Source organism: Hippopotamus amphibius, chromosome 11 (assembly GCF_030028045.1).
Source record: "Hippopotamus amphibius kiboko isolate mHipAmp2 chromosome 11, mHipAmp2.hap2, whole genome shotgun sequence".
Classification (NCBI taxonomy): domain Eukaryota; kingdom Metazoa; phylum Chordata; class Mammalia; order Artiodactyla; family Hippopotamidae; genus Hippopotamus; species Hippopotamus amphibius.
In genome coordinates, this window is record NC_080196.1 from 73982653 (window position 1) to 74002179 (window position 19527).

General features: G+C 47.7%; 1 protein-coding gene across 4 annotated transcripts in view; it reads right to left on the reverse strand.

Annotated features, from left to right (window-relative positions):
• The window catches only part of LAMA3 (laminin subunit alpha 3), a 216759-nt gene that overhangs the window by 178639 nt on the left and 18593 nt on the right, over positions 1-19527 (reverse strand). The window lies entirely within an intron of this gene.

Below are 19527 nucleotides of genomic sequence, written 5' to 3' on the forward strand. Positions count from 1 at the left end.
TTAAAAAATGTTAGCTATATTCCCTATGTTGCACATTAGTTTTGATTCTTATTTTATTTTTTATAAATTTATTTATTTTATTTATTTATTTATTTAGGCTGTGTTGGGTCTTTGTTGCTGCGCACAGGCTTTCTCTAGTTGTGGAGAACATGGGCTACTCTTCGCTGTGGTGCACGGGCCTCTCTTGTTGTGGAGCACAGGCTCTAAGTGTGTAGGCTTCAGTAGCTGTGGCACATGGGCTCAACAGTTGTGGCTTGCAGGCTCTAGAGCACAGGCTCAGTAGTTGCAGTACACAGGCTTAGTTGCTCCACGGCATGTAGGATCTTCCCAACCAGGGATCGAACCCGTGTTCCCTGCATTGGCAGGCGGATTCTTAACCACTGTACCACCTGGGAAGTCCGATTCTTAGTTATTTTATACCCAGTAGTTTGTACCTCTTAACCCCCTTTCCTTACCTTGCCCCTCCCCCACTCCTCTTCCCAAAGGTAACAACTAGTTTATTCTCTGTATCTGTGAATCTGTTTCTGTTTTATTATACTCGTTCATTTGTTTTATTTTTTAGACTCCAACTATTAGTGAACACATAGTATTTGTCTTTCTCTGACTTATTTCACCCTCCAGCCATCAGCTTTCAACTCTTCCATCTGAAGTTGAGAAAATAACTCTCCTTCCATCCAAACCCCCCTCTATCTCCACCTACTTCCTTCTCCCGGATGCAGCCACATTTCAGCAGAGGGTGGAGTGCTGGCTCGTCACCCTTCTTCACCTCTCCTCTAGCTCACCCGGAGTTCAGTTCTCAGCCTTCTCTCACCTCACTCCACACTATTTCCATCTGACACCACTGATTCCCAATTTATGCCTGTAGCCCAGACTTCCCACGTAAACTTCAGACCCAACCATCTAGCTAGTCTCCACTTGAGATACCTCGCCCCCACCTCAACTCAATGAGACCCAACTGAAGCCTTGTCCTGGCCCCTGGAGCCTGCTAACTCCTGTGGAACCTGTAGGTCTCAACACAGCCTTGCCCCTCTCCAGTGAGATGTCTGTGTCTGATGCTTCCTGGAACACTGTGCTTTTTTTCCTCTACAACATCCATCCCAGGAGTAATTAAAGAAATATTCCTGGCTCGAGTGCCCACGGCCTGTGAATACAGGATGTGAGGTTGATTATCCTGCCCACGCACGAGCTGCAGCAGGAATACTCTGGCTACACGCAGCTGTAGGCCAGGGCAGGGCCCCCAGTTGGCCTGGATCAGGGTGATGCTGGTCATCGGCCAAAACCCTAAGGATTGCACTTACTTGGCAGAAAATGGGATGCTCAAAGCCACTTTCACTGTGATTAAGAAGGTGCACCCCCAGCTGACCCTCCGATCTGGACATGAGATGGACTCCTAGGTCCCTAATACTTCCACTTAAACATTCTGGCTCCCGTGAAGACTCCGCACAGGCAACCTTCACAGCAGGGCGAATATGTTAAGGAGTGATGTGCAGGGAATGGGGAGGGAGGCCTGGGTGTGAAGGGTCAGAGTGGGGTGAGTGAGGGACGGTGGCCGGGCGGAGAGCCGTGGGGCCAGGCTGACGGGTGTCAGGAGAACGGGTGAGTCCTGTTCCTGGCTCAGCATTGGTGGGCAGTCAGGTGACCTTGGGTGAGTGAGCTGAACGTAGAGCCTCAGTTTCCTGAAATCCAGCTCCTCGGGGCAAGACACTGTTAGGAACTAGGGCAGGGATTCACGCCCGCCCCAGAGGGACAAAAAGTGGAACGCCAGCTACGGAAGTGGGCAGGGCCGCCTGACAGGTCCTCCAGCACAGGTGGGTTAAACGGAGGAACTGGCCAAACCAGCTCCAGGCAGGCCCTGCGGGCGGGGGCGCAGCACAGTCCCGCGCTGGCTGGGAAGGGGACTGACGGCAAAACACCTTCCACGCCAGCAGGAACCATCCCACTGAAAGCAATCTGGCCACCTCACTGGGAACGAGGTCTGGATCTGAAGATGGTAGATGGGGGTGCGCGGTCAGGCTCTGGAAAGGAGAGTCTGAAGCTGGGGGTGGGTGGAGCCCCAAAGTTCCATCATCCAAACTCCACACAATGGCCTGCCCCCCTCACTTCCCGGGGATCCACTTCTGCCCCTCCCCCACCCTCCTACTCCCTGGTCTCCCTTCCCTCCCCCTTTCCCCAATCCAGGGCCCCTTTTCTACCCCAAAAGCTACACAGAGGCAGGGAGGGTTATACCATAATGTTTACACCATCCACCTTGCAAATGTGGACTATGACACTGTTATAACTACACCAGGGACTAAGTGGGTTTTAAGATATAGCTTAGAGCTCCTTATTTATAACATTTTTCTGGGGAAAAACTGCAAAATGAGTTCTAAATATCTGATGTAACTTTTGGTGCACTTCATTTACACACCCCCAGGCAATATTCTATTAAATAAAATCAACATGAAAGACAATCTCACTGAGGACCATACAAGTACCAACCGTGTGGAGGTGAGAAGCAAGGAAACAGATACACATACAGTATCAATGAACCTTCATAACATGGAGTGCGTGAAGCTGGAAGACATCCAACTAGATGCTACAGCGCATTCATATAAATTATATGTAACTATACGTTATATATGTATAGATATATATACACACATTTGTCCAACAGATACACACATACATATATTCACATAAAACAACACTTCATATTTATGGCCAGTGTATTATAATGGTTGAGAGAGCAGGATCTGGGGCCCAGAATGTCTGGCTCCAGGTTCCAAGCTGTGCAATCTGGGTGATTCCCTTCATCTTTTTGTGCCCTGGTACCCTCCTGTGTAAAAAGGAATAATAATAGTACTTATTGTCAGAGTTTTTGAAAGGGCCCAATACAAAGCATCCCTCTTCCCTATCTGGTTCAGAACCAACTGAGAAGTAACACAAAGGAACAAGGGCAATGGGGACAAAATATCTGGTGAAGCTGTTTTGGAGGACGCAGGTTGTGTCTGCTGACAGAGACCACCAGGTGAGATGTCTGGGGTGGGCGGCCCGTGTGGCTCTGGCAGGACAAGCAGAAAAGGGCACATGCCTGCCTCTGGGTACCTGCCCTCAAGGGACGGGACAGAGCCGTGCATGACCAGCTCTTACTCCACACTCACCACTCAGAAGAGGGGACAGAGAGAGGCCAGCAGCGCAACCCAGGCAGAGGGAGAAACGTCGGTGACCATGCCCCACAGAGGGTCGGTGTGGAGGGTAAAAGAGCTGATGCCCAGACAGCACTCGGCACAGAGCCTGGCACACGTGAGGACCTAACCCGTGGAACTGAGCGCTTCTGAAGGGCACAAGTGTGTTTCCGATTAAGTAGCAAAGACGTTACAGCAGGTGCTTGTGAAGGGCCAGGGAACAGGAGTGGGGATGAAGGCGGCAGTTCATAACATGCTGTGAGCTCATCTCCTTCAAGTGGGGACCACATCTCTAAAATCCTCCAACTGCCTCCCAGGGGGATAAGACGATACAAAACCAAATGGAGCATCAGCCTTTAGTCATCACAAAATACGTACTGCCTCCCGTCCTTGGTCAAGGGACTTGGCAAAAACCTCGAGGAATCATGCAAAATGCCCATGAGCACCTTGCATCCTGGTTCCAGGCCGGCAGCAGGAGCGGCCTCTTGTTCAGGGAGGCAGGGAGATGCCGTGACCAGGATGATCCTTATAAACACAGACACCGGCGGGCGCAGGCACCCTTGGAGGAATCATTTTCTCGTGGTTCGGGCAGCCAGTGATGGAGATGGCTTTTTTCTCCTCATCGGTACTGGCTAAGTCACATGGGTCCAATTCACTGCCAGACTTGCAAAGAGAGACAGCTGCTTCTGCTTGACCTGCAATTCTACTAATGGGTCCCAGGGAATAAATCCACCCCAAATTTGGGAAAACTTTCTGAGCTTGAAAATATCCATTTGGATGGCTCGATCCTGCTTCTGCCTTACATCTCCATGACCTTGTAACCCCTGGCATCTTCCTTTCTCGGTGTTCCTTTCAGCATGGCAAGACCTTTCCAGGAGGCAAGCCCACGACTGGTCACTTCTTGAAACGTCTGGTGCAGGAGGGAGGGCTCAAAGGCCTGAGGATGGGCACATGGGGCTCTCTCGTCAACAGAATCAGACTGTCTGTCCAGGGACTTCTGGGAGGAAATCCTTGCTTGTTCTTCTCTGTTCCAGGACATCAACGTGGGAAGTTCTGTGCACCTGCCTTTTGCACAGAACGATGGTGACTGAGGGAGGATGAGATCAATTCTGGTAGGGGCAAAATGTCACTGCAGCGCACTCAGACTTCAGTGTGCATTCGAAGCACCCGGGGGCGTGTCACAATGCAGATTCCCAGGCTACAATTCAGGACATTCCAATTTAGCAGGTCTGCAGTGAGGCCTAGGAACAGGCCCAGCCATATAACTTGCAGAGCTCAGAGTAAAAATGAAAACACAGGGGTCCTCGGTTAAAGGCAAGAAAAAAGTGGCTTTAGAAGCACTAAAGTAAAAAGCTACTAAAATATGCTTTTTCCTTTCTTTCACGGTTTCTCTCTTGACCTATCATGGTAGCTTTTATTTGCTATTTAATGTTGCACTTCCTTGGGCAAGGGGGAATGCAGACCCACACAGGGACCCCACTCTGCCACTGGCTGTGCACACGCCGGGATCCCTTCCCGATTGCTGCTGGGTTGGCGTGACACGCTGTGCCCTGGCCAAGGGCAAAGTCAATCTTCCCTTCCCTCGCCTTCTCATGGGCCCATTGCTCCACTCACACAAATGGACAACCCCCGAAGGACTGGAACCTCCACACTGGGATGAGCTTGGTACCTGGATGCAGGATGGTCAAGTTGCCCATTGCCCTGTTAGCTTGGGATGGAGATGGTGCCACCCTGCCCCTCCTCCTCTGCACGCAGCCAACCCTCCTCGCAGCTGCTCCCACACCCCAGCCAAAAGGTGGCAGGGTGGGGACAGGGAGGAGGAGGATTGGGGGAATCGAGGCACCAGGGCTGGGGGGAGCAGGTGGCCTAGAGCCTATCTGGGAGGCAGGTGGCCCATGAGCCAGCACACACTCCGTGATGGGTGGACCTTCACTTACAAACATAAAGTCATTAAGGATTTCAAGACGGCATTAAGCCCCAAGCTTGCGTCCCCCTTCTTAGCACAGGGATTCAAGGCCCAACTTTGAGAAGCACTGACTTAAACACAGACTGACCCAGCTGAAGCAGGTAATCAAGACAGACCCCAGGACCCAGGAGAGGGACAAAAGCATTGTGACTCTGAGAGCCGGTGCTGCTCCAGGTGGAAGTCGCGCTGTGTTCTAGAATTAGATATCAGGGTCCCAGCCACAGACTACAGGCTCTCAGATCACTGGTGAAAGAGAACAAGACTCCCAAGATCCAGACGGATCATCATGCTGGACGCGTAGGGTGACCAACCATTCTGGTCTGCCTGGGACTGTCCTGGTTTTAGTAACAAAAATCCTGTATCCCAGAAAAGCCCTTAGTCTCCAGCAAAGTGGGACGGCTGGTCACGCTATGACCAGGCCAAGTACTGACCAACAAACTCCTGTTTATCCTTGAAAGACCAATGGAGCAGCTACTGCCCCATGAAACCTTCACCACACACCCCAAGCAGAGGTCACAGCCCCCTCCATGGTGGTTACACTTCTCAGGATGCACGCTGGTTCTGCATTCGTGCATTTGACTCCCCAAGAAGCATGTGAAATCCCAGATTTCTATGTGTATATACAGGAGGGATCCCACCATAAAAACCAGGAAGGAGAGGAGAGGTGGAGAGGGCCCTGTTGCTAAGGTGTGACACGGGGACCTGATGGCAGTGGGGCCCCAAGACAGCTCAAGGCCAACCAAGTGCGGTCACCCGGGCTCCTCCACTTTGCTCGCTGACCTGTGGCTCAGTCCCACAACCTGAGGCTCTATCTGCAGGGTTTGGTGCCCCAAGATTGAGGAAATGCAGGGTCACAAAACAGGAAAACTGAGCAGGTGGCTGCAGTCACAGGAAAAGGAGAGAGAGGTGGCACCTGCAAGAAGGATTTGTCAAGTCGAATTATTACAATAATCGTGAGAAGGAGAAAGAGAAAAACTAGCATTTGTTGAGGATTTAGGATGTGCTGGGTACGAATGCTTCTGTATTTTAGTAGCCTTTACAATAACCCTAGTGTATTGGTACCAATATTCTCTCTACGTCACAGATGCAGAAACTAAAGTCTGCAGAAGACGCGGAACGTGTCTATGGTCACAGAGAGTCGGTGACAAAGCCAGGACTCAAGCCCATGTCTGATTCCAAAGCCCAGGCTGTTATGCAGTTAGCTGTGCAGCCAGCCACAGGGCCGGAGAGGGCCAAAGGAGCAGTGTGGTCCTTTCTTCAAGGAGTCGTTCCTCCCTGGGTGGTCCTGCCAGTGCCAAAAGTTGCTGCACAGCCTGATTTTCCAGCCTCGTGTGTACCATGCTCAAGAAAGCCAGCCACAGGGGGAACACAAAGACTTACCTGGCTGTGAGGACACTGGCCCGAATCCCCAGGTCTGTGTGTCCCTAACATTGGGTCTGTTATCACCGGCGATGGACGGCTTTGCCCCCCCGCCCCGGACCTCATCTTCTCCCCTGCCCGCCCTGCTTCTGGCTCAGCCTACGCCCTGCTCCTCACTCCCCAGGGATCCCGGCTGATGAGCGGAGAGTCCTCCTGGCCCCTCGCTGCTCAGAGTGTGGCCCCCAGGCCAGCAGCCAGGCATCACCGGGAGCATCTCAGAAATGCAGAATCTACAGGCACACCTGCAGCCTCCTGAGTCCGACCTGTCATTTGAAGAGATGATTCAGATGTACATTCAAGTTGAGAAGCACTGGCCCAGCCCATAATATATATCCCTTTCTCCATCAGGTGCACACTGCCAGTGCTGTTCTTTCTCCTGCGGAAACCTGGTCTCAAGTGAGTTTTAAGGCAATGTATTACCTCTCCCAGTAACAGGAGCCTTTTAACAGCTTTATCCTCAGTGAAAGGAATCACAGGGGTGGGTGCACAAGCTGCCCTACACCCTGAAATCACACCACGCCCACACTGCCGAACCATCTCCACAGGAAGCTGGCCCAGTATTTCCAGCAATGGAGCATGTCTTCTCCATGCTCTGACCACAGACCAGTTTGGGAGACGAAAGAAGTATTTCAGGTAGCCAAATTACAAGCTAACTGTGCACGTCTATCTTCTCCAGGAGAATATGTTGAGTGAGAAATTTCGGCAAAGAACATGCTTTATTAAATAAGCTCCGATTATTCTCCCAAGTAAGCAATAACTCTTAGCAAGAGTAGCCATAACGGCTAGGGAGAAGTACAGGTGGGTGGGAAGGGGTCTTTGAACGGATGCCTCGAGGAGGTGTTATGAGTCATGATACGCACACTTAGGATGAATCCCTATATATTTAGAAATGAACCCACTCACAGCTGTCAACACACACATTATTATCCTACTGTCACTGGAAACATTTAGGGGCAAAAGAAAAAAAATATCTGGGAGTGAAATAGTACAATAGCTAATGAGGCTTTATATATTTGCTCGAAGGAAGAACATATCACATCAGTTCTAAAGGGAAACAGCTTAGTAAAAGCAGGTTCTTTGTTACTTCTTGTAAAAGGAAAATCATAACCTGGCATGTGCTTCAGACAGCCTTTAATGCTTGGTCATTCCGCTCGACTCTGAGCTTTTCTGTGACAACCCACTTAAAAAGAAGAAGAATTGAAAACTGAACCTCAGCCAGCTTACAAAGTCTGTTTTCTATAGAATCTCACTGTACATTTCAAAATGACTCAGAAATCTCATTAACACTATAAAATAAGAAATGTTTCTACATGAATATACAAATCTTTCAGGCTTTGAATAATCACAAAGTCGGATAAAATACGTCTTGACAGTTCATTCTAAGTGGCAACCAAATGTATGATTGGAATGAACACAGTGATATTATTTTCCGGTTTCATCAGTATACTGCCTGTCTTCATCTACATTCCATTTTGTTTAAGAAAAAAGGGGGGACTTCCCTGGGGGCGTAGTGGTTAAGAATTTGCCTGCCAATGCAGGGGACACAGGTTCGATTCCTGGTCCAGGAAGATCCCACAAGCCACGGAGCAACTAAGCCCGGGCGCCACAACTACGCAGCCTGCGCTCTAAAACCCGCGAGCCACAACCACTGAAGCCCATGGGCCTAGAGCTCCACAACAAGAGAAACCACCGCAATGAGAAGCCTGGGCACCGCAACAAAGAGTAGCCCCTGCTCACTGCAACTAGAGAAAGCCTGCTCGCAGCAACAAAGACCCAAAGCAGCCAAAAATGGATAAATAAACAAAAAATAAATCTTTAGAAAAAAGAAAACAGGGTGGGGAGGGATTTATAATCCTAAATCCTAAAGGATGTAAAGAAAACAGCAATATGAAATTACCCTATACACTTGCACAGGGTAGCCACAAACTTGCTTCTAGTAGCCAATATAAAGAGGGAAAGAGGATCCCGTGTCCATATGTTTTGTTTAGTTTTGTTTTTTAATGCCCTAAAGAAGCACAATTATCCCAGGGACTAAAGGGATTTCTCAAACAGAGCTTCACAGGGGAACACGCTGGAAGGTGATGGACAGCATCCTGAGAGAGGGACACAGTTCTAACCAAACACCCCCACCCCGGGGGCCACAGAGTTTCACAGAACCGGAACAGGGACAGAACGGGAGCATCAGTGCAACATCATCGCAGGGCATCTGAGGCAGGCTCTGCAGCCAGCCTGCGCGGGCGCCAATCCTGCGTCTCCTGAGTGCTCACCTGGGACCGTGAGTCATAGGGTCAGGAGGCTACATAACATCCCTGAGCTTCCGTTTCCTCTTCCATAAAATAGGAACCTACCCTATAAGGTCGTAGTGAGGATGAAATGAGTAAATACTCGAAAAGCACTTAGAACGGTTTCTAGCACAGGAAGTATGTTAGCATTAAATTCACATTATAGCTGCCACAAAACTTAAGTTTCTCAATTCTAAATTATTCATCTTGTGAAGCAGATGTTGAAGAATTCTCTAAGACTCATAAGTGAATCTGCCACAAGGAAAAGGGCAACAGACCTTCTTACCACCTATTTTTTCTAAATATTTCGATGAACACTCTAAATGTAAGCGACAAAAGTCTAACTTTTTCACTATGTCTTCAGTATGTTCCAAATTGCTAGGGATAAATATTTTACTATCTGTTGTATATGTATGGCTTCTGGTGTACGAGGGACATATGTAAACTGAGCAGATACACTAAGGAACTCTGCTCATTCATTCTAAATACATTCACTGAATTAATTCTATGCACCAGGTGTTCTCTATAGAAAGGAACGGAATGCTGTTCCTTATTTCATAGTCATAATTCAACTGAGCCCTCTCCCTCTCCCTCTCTCTCTTCCTCTTTCTCTCCCTCCTTCTCTCTCTCTCTCTCTCTCTCTCTCTGTCTCACACACACACACTCTTACATTATATGTAAACTGCCATTATATAGTTAGTCACTTCCTCAATACTTCCCTTTCATTCTTTCAGAGATGACAACTGGGGGATTTTGGTCAATTTCAACCAGTCAAAAAACATCCTTTGAAAGTCAGAGTGCTGGTGTCACTCAGAGCCCTAGAAGGAGCTGGATAACGTACCAGAATGAAGTAACTGAGGAGAGTTTCATAAAGCAGCTTTTTACAAAGGAGTGGGCAGGCGTGACAGCTAAGAGCATCTGAGAGCCTTTCCCACCCTGGACCTGAAGGGCAAGGACAGGAAGCAGATACTGGAGCAGAGACAGAGCTGTGGCTGTAGGAGGCAAGCCCCTCAAGAGAAGCACTGAGATCCTGCAGTCGGTGGGGAACAGATGCTCCAGTCTCCCTCCTCTCCCTCTCTGAGCTGAGCGCGTGCGTGCACGTCCCACTGGCCAGACTCTTCCAGAAGCCCAAGGGCAGAGAGAATATGGATGCTGCCCATGAAGGTCAGCTGCTTTGGGCCCTGAGTGGGGTGGAGGGTGGCTAAAAAGAGGGGGGAGGGGCACCATCCAGGTCACAGGGGGGCTCAAGGCTACAGTCCTAAACAATTAGCAAACGCATCTTGACCTGCATAACCAAATCTGAGCCAGAGAAGAGATCTGCGGTCACAGAAAGGAGAGGCAGACTTCAGGACCAGCATCAATAACACTGAAGAAAAATGACAGCGAATGGTCTAGAGCAGTGCTACTCAAAGTGTGGATGGCTTATGACTCATCCACAGTGAAACAAGGTCAGAAATCGAGGGTGAGCTTTGAGAAATCTTCATAACAACTGGAAAGAATAAACCGGCATCTGTTAAATCTAATTTTATTAAATGAGGCTTACCTTTTGTGTCTTTAGGCTGTATTTTTCAATTATTTTTTCTAAGAATTCATTTTTATTGTGTTTTACAAAGGGACTGGTCTGTGACAGCCTAGAAATGTTAAAAAAAAAAGGGGGGGGGGTCCTTTCTCACGCGGTTTAAGGAGCACTGGTCTAAGCAGCGCTTCTTGAATCTTCACGAGCCCTTGGGTTGGGTGGTGGTTTTTGCAGCCTTGGTGTGGGGGGGGTGGGGTTACAGATACACACGGATGGAGGAAATGACAAGAGAGAGGAAGAGAGCAGAGACTAGGGCTGAGTGGAGGCTGGCTGGGAGAGTAATAAAAGGAGTTTAAACCATAGCAACCAAGCCGGGTAACCAGGGGAAAGTGTCAGCTCCACCCCCACCGCCATCCTAAACACCAGGCCCTTTCAGGTCCAGCCCTGCCCAGGCCTGAGCAGAGCTGGGGAGATGCCCTCGCCCTGAAACACAGGAATTCGCAAAACGGCTGCCCTCCACCCAGTCTCCCTGCCCTGGCCTCCCTCCACAGTAAGGAGCCTGGACTCTGCTTTCCTTGTGGCCCACCTGAGCTCGGCCAGGCCCTGGGCTCTGCGCTCGCACCCTGATGCTACCTGGCCCCTGGCTCTGCCCACCTGCACCCTCTGATAGACACACCAGCCTGCATGCGCACTGCTGGGCCCTCCCGGATGTGGTGAAGCGGGACGAAATCCCGAAGCAGGAGGAGGGCGCTGCATCTCCCTCCCCCGGTGTGCCCCCTCCATCTTGCTGGAGCTCCTGGGACACTGTGTGCTTAGAACCAGCCACGCGGGGGATGGCGAGAAGCTGCGGGGCCGGGGCGACTGCGAGGAGCAGGGGCAAGACCCCGATGTTCATTCTGGTTATTCCTGATGCTGAGAAACTGTAAAGGTAAACACGCAATCGCATCGCTCAGGGTGCTTAAAGCATACGGCCCCGAGCTCGTCACGCCTGATGTGCTGAATCGGGAGAGTCCCACACTGCAGAACTTTTACGTCAGGGGTGTGAGAGTTAAGGAGAGGAGTACAAGTAGCACAGGAGCTCGCCGCTGAGTTAGACAAGGCACGCGCGTGAAGCATCTCATCTGAAGGCTGCACGCCAAGGAGACCTCGCGTGGAAGAGTGGCAGGAACTGCCGGATGGGATGTGGGGACGTGCAGTTGGGCCGTTCTGGTCTGGAGGGAGCTGCAGGGGTCCCAGGGGGTAAGACATCCACGCTGCCCACCTCTACAGGCCACACGGGGCCGGGCCGGTGGGTACGGTTGGAGCCGGGCAGGGAGCCTGGTCCTGGTGGGGCCCTCGCCCTCCCACCCGGCTCCTCGTGCCACCAGTCGGGGCCTGGAGGGGTGGCCGGGGACACACACAGCACCCCCCCCGAAGGCGGGCCGCGACCACGGGTAAAGGCGGTCACTTCCTTTTCTCTGAAGGAAGGAAGTGCAGTGGAAGAATGGAAAGTGAAAAAGCAAAAGTGAAGAGAATCACAGAAATGGGGATAGGGAAAGGAGCGGCTGCAGGAAGGAAAGAGTAAAGGAAGCTGTTTGGTGGCACAGGAAGGCTCCAGGGCCACCGGCGGAGGAGGGGTGGAGGCTCTGGTGGGGGCCCTGGAGGACGGCGGGCAGGGGAGGCGCGCGCCGGGGCCAGGGCTCCCCCGAGACGTTACATTTAACTCCAGCTCGCGTTGCAACCCTTGTGAGGAATGCATGAAATTCAGCTTTTCCTTATATATGCTTGCCATTAATAGTAATAGGAAAATTGCCATGATTTAAAGCCAAAATATGCCTGAAATCATGGAAGTTTCACAAGGGAAGAAACGGTCTTCAAGATGCGCTAAAGAATAAAAAGAGGCTCTTTTTAAAAAATTTCCACTTACTGGGCATTTTTCTGATTCTGTTGACATTTAAAGATCTCTAGCAGGCCGACCTCATTCCGGGATGAAATGGTTAGAAGCTTATATTAGGGGAATGGAGGGCATCAGGAAAGCCCAAGTAAGCGTCCCCATCAATCCCACCGGGAATAATTCTCTGTATGGAACTCTTCTTTTTTCCCCCAAAGGAAAGATTTTCCCAGTTGTCTTTACTGTCTTTCTAACTCTCAAAGTAATGCATGCTCAGTGAAAAAAATACAGACATAATAGCCAACAGGGACTGAGTTCTTACAGTGTATGAGGCATGATTCTAAGAGCTTTTCTGTATGACCTTATTAATTCCTCACAACAACCCAATGAAGGTGGTTCTAGATTCATCCCCAATCTCAGATGAAGAAACTGACCCCGAGACATTAACTAGAGGGCCCAGTGTCACACGGCTAGAAAGTTTTGGAGCTAGATTTGTGCCTATGTAATAATCGAGAGCCATGCATCAGAATCACACTGTAAGAGAGATTCACAGAAGAAAGTAAAAATCAAATAATTGCTCCATCCAGAAAAAGTACTCTTAGCATTTTAGATTCCCTCTTTCCTGACTTTCTGCTTTGATTATACACACAAAGAAAATGAAATCATACCACACCATATTTACAGCTTACATACAGTTTGCTCTCTTTCTTCACAATATAGCATGAACATATATCAGATCAACAAAGACCCCCCTCTGTGGCATCCTTCCGATGGCTGCCCATGAATCCATTCAATGAATCAGTCCCCTCTTACTGGACATGAGATTGTTTCCCCCATTATGTAATTATGAACAATGCTCCCAAGAGCATCTTTGCTCAAACATTTTGAGCACTTATCTCATTATTTCTTTAGGATAATTCCTAGAAGTACTAGTTTCATGACAAACGTAGATCATACGTTTTTAAGATGCAGACATTCCGGGAAGATGTAACATCAGTGCTGAGCTTGCAGAACTTTACTGTGAATGTATTTATAGATCCTTCGCTCACTTGGAAGAGACAAGGCAGCATAAGCTTATGGGAAGCCTAGAAAAGGAGGGGGGGTGTCAATGACAATTTCTCTAATAATAGTAATAGTCTACGTTTGCCAAGAGCATCACAGGGATCAAAGCGCGTTCACATACACTGTTCACAAGCGTCTCTAGCCATAGCAGGGAGTCCTCCCCCACACGGGGGGAAGGCCTGCCAGGACACCCCAACCCCAGCCTGCCCGGGGTTCTGTGCCTCGGTCTGTTTCCCACCCTGACCATCCGCATGGGACCAAAGCCTGGCTCAGCAGCCCGGGCCCTTCCAAAGAGAACAAGTGGCTCTCCTTCTGGTCAATTCCCAGTTCCACACAATACCAGTGCCTTGGCATGCCATCTTCCTCCTGTCTTCTTAACTGCACAGCCAACCCTCAAAGAAAGAGGACTGACCTTTTCTAGAAGGCACCAAAGGCTTTGTTTCTGTTTACTTTTCTCTCGGCAGCACAAGCCATGATGTGGGGGGTTTTCAAGCAGTGAACTCCGTGTGTGTGTCTGCCGTCCAGCTCTTTGAGAAACGAATTCGATGTGGGCTGATCAGCAGCGGGGACGGGGGGAGGGCTACCCGCCTCGTGCCTCTTCCTGGACTGCAGGCCTCACCCTCCCATGGGAGGCCAAACCCGGTTATCCCCCTTCCTAACAAGCAGGATCCCTCTGACCACGCTGCAGTGGCCTCAATCCCTGCACGTAGCTGAACACCAGGGTCACGATCGTGTGAACTGGTAAGGGTCACCGAGGAAGTCACAGTGACCTCTGTTTAACACTTTATCATATTAACATGAATTCGTAGAGAGCTTGGGAGAAAATTCCAGTCGGAAAGTGTTGCTGTTTTCTAGTACAATTTCTATCCTTGCTTCTGATTCTTGGTTTTATGTTGTCTGCCTACAGCCTACTGAATGTTTTGGAAAGAAACATATTTAACTCATTTTCTGTTATGTCTGTTATACTTGTGCTGCTGGCTAAACGGGAACAAGCAAACATAAATGTTAGGGGTGTTTAAAAAACAGAGCCGAGCTGTTCATGGTTAGAGCAAGACATATACTCAAATGCAATAATATAAAAAGAACAGTATTGAAATTTTTCTTTCCACTTAATTCATCACATATTGAGGATGTAGGACCTTCCAGGACTTTTAAGACCCATGGATTAAAAAAAAAGAATATTATTCGCTACTTGACCTTAAGGAGCTCACGGTGTACTAAGCCTTCGTGACATAGTGTAGCAAGTGCCTCAGAGTACACAGAAACAGAAGGGAGGGAAGAAAGCAGTCAGGGAGGGTTTCCAGCAGGTGATACCTGAGTTACCTTGGGAAGGAGGTAGCCAGAGCAGGCGGTGAGCAAAGGTATCCCAAGAGCCATGAACAGCACCCAAACAAGGCCACAAAGCAGGAAATGTCATGGAGTGTTGAAGGAATTACAAATAGGTCCCTACTGATGTGACGTAGAGTCTCTGGGAGAAAGTGGCATCTAGAAAAAAGGCTGGTGAAAAGGCAGGAGCTAGGTTGCGAGGGGACTTATGTGCCACACAGAGAAACTTGGCCTCTGTTCTGAAAGTAACAGACAGCCACTAAAGGATGGTAATCAGGGAGAATGACACCTCCAAAGCAAAATCTTTGTTTTGCTCTGGAAGCAATGAGAAAGATTGACAGGGACATGCCCAGAAAACAGCCAACCTCAATCGTTTCTCCTGTTTCTCATCTCACCTTTCTGCACCATGAGTAACTGCAGAACAAGGGGAGGCAGCTGAGAGCAGAGGCCAGGAGATGGCTCAGAATTCACAGGAAGAACTGTCAAAGGACAAACTAGGGCAGCGCGGTATTGATGAGAGGAGGAACGGGACTCCAAGATATTAAGAAGCAAGACACAATAATTAATTAGATGGTAAGGTGCAGCCGGAGGGGCATACACAGGAATGAGGAAAAGACTCAGGAAGTAGTGTGCTGGTAAACCCGCTCCTGGAAAGAAGCCCTGTTGTGTGACATCGGCCAATTTCTGTGATATAAATGCTCCCACTGGGGCTGAGGTCAGTGGATACAGAGCTGGGAAGAGATACACAGTTATCAGCTTTCACCCCAGTAGCAGCCACCTGCAGCCCAGAGAAGAGACTGCCTAGGCGGCTACAAAGCTTGCTTCCCTCCTAGGGCAATAGCTAGACTACATTTCCTGCCTTCTCTATAGCCAATTAGTCTAAGTCTTTGAACTATTGTTGGCAGGAGAAGGACCTGGCCAGGATCAGTTACACTTCAACTATTACATGAATGAGAAATAAACTAGCATTGTATTTAGCCACTAGTGTCAGATCTATCTGTTTCAATCTTAAGTAATCTTAAGTAATACATGGAGTAAATGTTTTTGCAATTTTATGGCTTGAGGAAATGGGAAGATGGTAGAAAAATACATCAATTGAGAAGAAAAATACATCGATTGAGAAAAAATACTGAAAACAGCCAGCATGGCCAGAGAATACACAGTTTTTAGGTCAGAAACTATTTCCCAGACATGATTTTCTACAGCAGTGTTTAAAGATCTTGGAATCTATTCACTAACATGCACCACTGATGTTGCCTGGGACAGTGATTCAGAGAACAAAGCAAAGTTGACATCTCAGGATTCTACTCTGCTGCTCTAGATCCACTCAGCTTCCTCAAGTTCTTTACACATAATAAGAAAATGCCAGACTGCCAGATTCTTCCTAACGTATAAACTCCTTAAAAAGCACTTCAAAGGCAAATTGCCATTTTTAGGTTATTACAATAGTAGCATAAAGGATAAAATTCCATCCCCAGTAGCTTAGGAGATTTTATCAGTCCCTACTTTTCTACCCACCAACAAATTATTTGCTTTCAAGGGCTGAGTCTCATGACTGTATGTCCATTAATAGAATATTAATTACAAATTTGCTCTGAATAAGATCTGTATCTTGTGTTATTGCTCTAAAATACTTACATGATGTTGTAAAGAGACCCTAGTATTGTAAGTGGAACCAACTATCTAGTTAATTACAGGGCCAAGGCTGATCCACGCCCACCCAGAGATTTAGTCTCACGGCAATACGCTTCCACTGGTACTACACGCCAGGGAAATTCAGACTGACCCTGAGTCATCCTTGGCTCATTCTACATTCATTCAACAAATATTTACTGAGCATCTACTATGTGCTGAATACTATGTAAGATATTGGGAGCAGAACATCATGTACTGAATGCAGGAAGACATAGTCCCTGGCCTCCTGAAGCTAGAGGATTCCTGAGAAATCTAAAAGACTGGGTCAAATCCAAGAGTCATCCACTTTCTGGACTGAACTGTATCCACCCAGGGATCCAACTGAGTCAGACTCTTAGTGACCCAGGCATCCCAAGAACCAACTGAATCTCCAAAGCCCACACACTCAGGAAGAATCAGAAACTAGCCCAGGCTTTCCTCCCATCTGAGTCAGAACTGACAAGGGCCACAAAGAATGTTTTGGATTCATCCACCAAAGTCTCATAAAAGTTGAAGAGGACCAGGGGGAAAAAAGAAAAAAAAAAAAAAAAAAAAGCTCCTAGAAGGCATCTGCATACTAAATTCACTCTCAGATGCATCTGGACCCTGAGGATATCACGATCTATGATGAGTACGTGAAAAAATAGGTAAACTAATGGGAAATTTCTCTGTGACCTGTTTTTTTTTTTTTTCTTTAAAGGTTATAATGCTGGGACTTCTTAGGTAGTGCAGTGGTTAAGAATCCACCTGCCAACGCAGCAGACATGGGTTCGATCCCTGCCCCAGGAAGATCCTACATGCCACAGCGTAACTAAGTCCGTGTGCCACAACTATTGAGCCTGATCTCTAGAGCCTGCGAGCTACAACTACTGAGCCCACACACCTAGAGCCCATGCTCTGCAACAAGAAAAGGCATCGCAATGAGGAGCCCACATACCACAACATAGAGTAGCCCCCGCTCGCCACAACTAGAGGAAGATCGTGTGCAGCAACAAAGACCCAACACAGCCAATAAATAAATTAATTAATTAAAAAAAAAAAAATCTCACAGCAATCCTATGAGGTGAGCACTAGTATCATCTCCCTTTATAAATGTGGCAAACTGCAGCAGAGAGCAGTGAAGTCTGTGGCTCAGGGTCACACAGCAAGTAAGCAGTGCACCAGGGCACAAACCTAGGTGGGCGGACCCCAGGACCCACACTCTCAGCCACCTACAGAGCAGCCTCCCAGCCAGGAAGGAGGTGGGTGGGCACAGTCTTCATGAAGATGTTTGCCACAGCTCATGTCTGTCAATAAGCAGCAAATTACTAAATTGTTCCTACGTTGGTGTGTTTTTAATTCATCTGTCTTAATGAGGGATTTTTTGATACATCAAAGGGTACTTTTAAAAGATAGGTTTAAAAAAAAAATAGCCTTAAGGGAAAAAGAACAAATCCAGAGGCACTGGTATGTTCAGTAAACATCATTTAATGGGTTAAAATTCCCAGCTAACTACAGAAGTCCTCAGTTTAAAAAGTGGTATGATAGGTAAATCCTAGTCATTATAGGCAAAACCTCTACTGAATTAATGCTAGAAGGCTAAGACTAATTCATAGTTGAAACTGGGGTTATGGAGTCTTTCATACCATGACAGATCTCCCTGAATTTATCTCAGGTGCAAACTGATGGTGAATATTCTCAGGAGAGGCCTGATTTAACAAAACATATGGGCAGAAGAGGTGGAGACCCCTTCTGCCACCAAACTGAAGATAACATGTTCATTGGAAGAAATCTCAGTATCATTCAATTTCCAGTCTGTGGAATACATTTCCCTTTTTTAATGCTTATGTATCCCGAACACCAAGAACAGTGTCTGGCACATAGAAGGCACTTAAGAAATATTTGTTGAAGGAATAGGGTGAAATTATCATGGGAGGCATTGACTGGTCTGAAAGAGGAAAAAAAAAGAAGGTTCATTAATTTTCTACTGCTACTTAATGAACTGCCACAAACTTAGTGGCATGAAACAACACCATGTATTATCTTGTAGTTCTTTATTTTAAGTCAGGAGTCTGGGCATAGTGTGGCCAGATTCTCTGCCCAGGGTCAAGTCTGCAATCGAGGTGTCCACTAAATGCCTGGAAAGACCCACTTCCAAGTTTGCACATGTTGTTGGCAGAATCCAGATCCTTATGGTTGCAGGACTGAGGTTCCTACTTTTTATGCTGGCTGTTGGTTGGGGCCTCTCTCAGTTTCTAGAGCCTACTCTTAGATCCTTGCAATGTGACCATCACCAAAGGCAGCTTTCCTCTTCAAGGTCAGCAGGAAAATTTCTCATGTTCAAAATCTCTTCCCTAAGGTAGGGCCAAGTTCTTTTTAAGAGCTCTTCTAATTAGGAGAGGTCCCTCAGGATAGTCTCCCTTTTCAGCAACTGACTTGGGACCTTAAATGCATCTGCAAAATCCCTTCATCTTTGTCACATGATGCCACCTTATCATGGAAGTGACATCCATCATATTTATAGTGCTGCCCACATGCAAAGGAAAGGGACGTGTACACCAGGAGGCAAGAATCCTGGGGGCCAGCTTAGCCTACGACAGGAGGATAGGTCTGAGTCAGTTTCCTTCATAGACCAGCTGGCCAAACAAGGCCAAAAACTATGGTGGTCAGCGTTCACAGAGGCAGGATTTCCAGGAAAGAGAATGCTATAAAAATATCTTTGCCATACCCATGTCCATAGTAGCATTATTCACAATAGCATATGAGTAGAAGCAACCTAAGTGTTCATTGATAGATGAATGGAAACAAAATGTGATACTCATACAATGGAATATTACTCAGCCTTTAAAAAAAAAAAGAAAATTTTGACACATGCTGCAACATGGATGAACCCTGAAGACATTATGCTCAGTGAAATAAGCCAATCACAAAAGAACAAATATGGTATGATTCCACTTATATGAGGTATCAAGGGTGGTCAGATTCATAGTCAGAAAGTAGAATGGCGAGTTAGTGTTTATTGAGTACAGAGTGCCAGTTTTGCAAGATAAAAAAGAGTTCTGGAGATCAATTTCACAACAATATGTATCTTTAACACTACTGGACTGTACACTTAAAAATGGCTAAGATGCTAAATTTTATGTCATGTGTACTTTACCTCAGTCAAAAATACCTTTGTCAATGATACTACTTACAATTACTTTTTCACTCATTTATTTAATAGACAGGCATGGGTGTCTGCATCGTGACAGGCACTGTGCTGGCTGTTG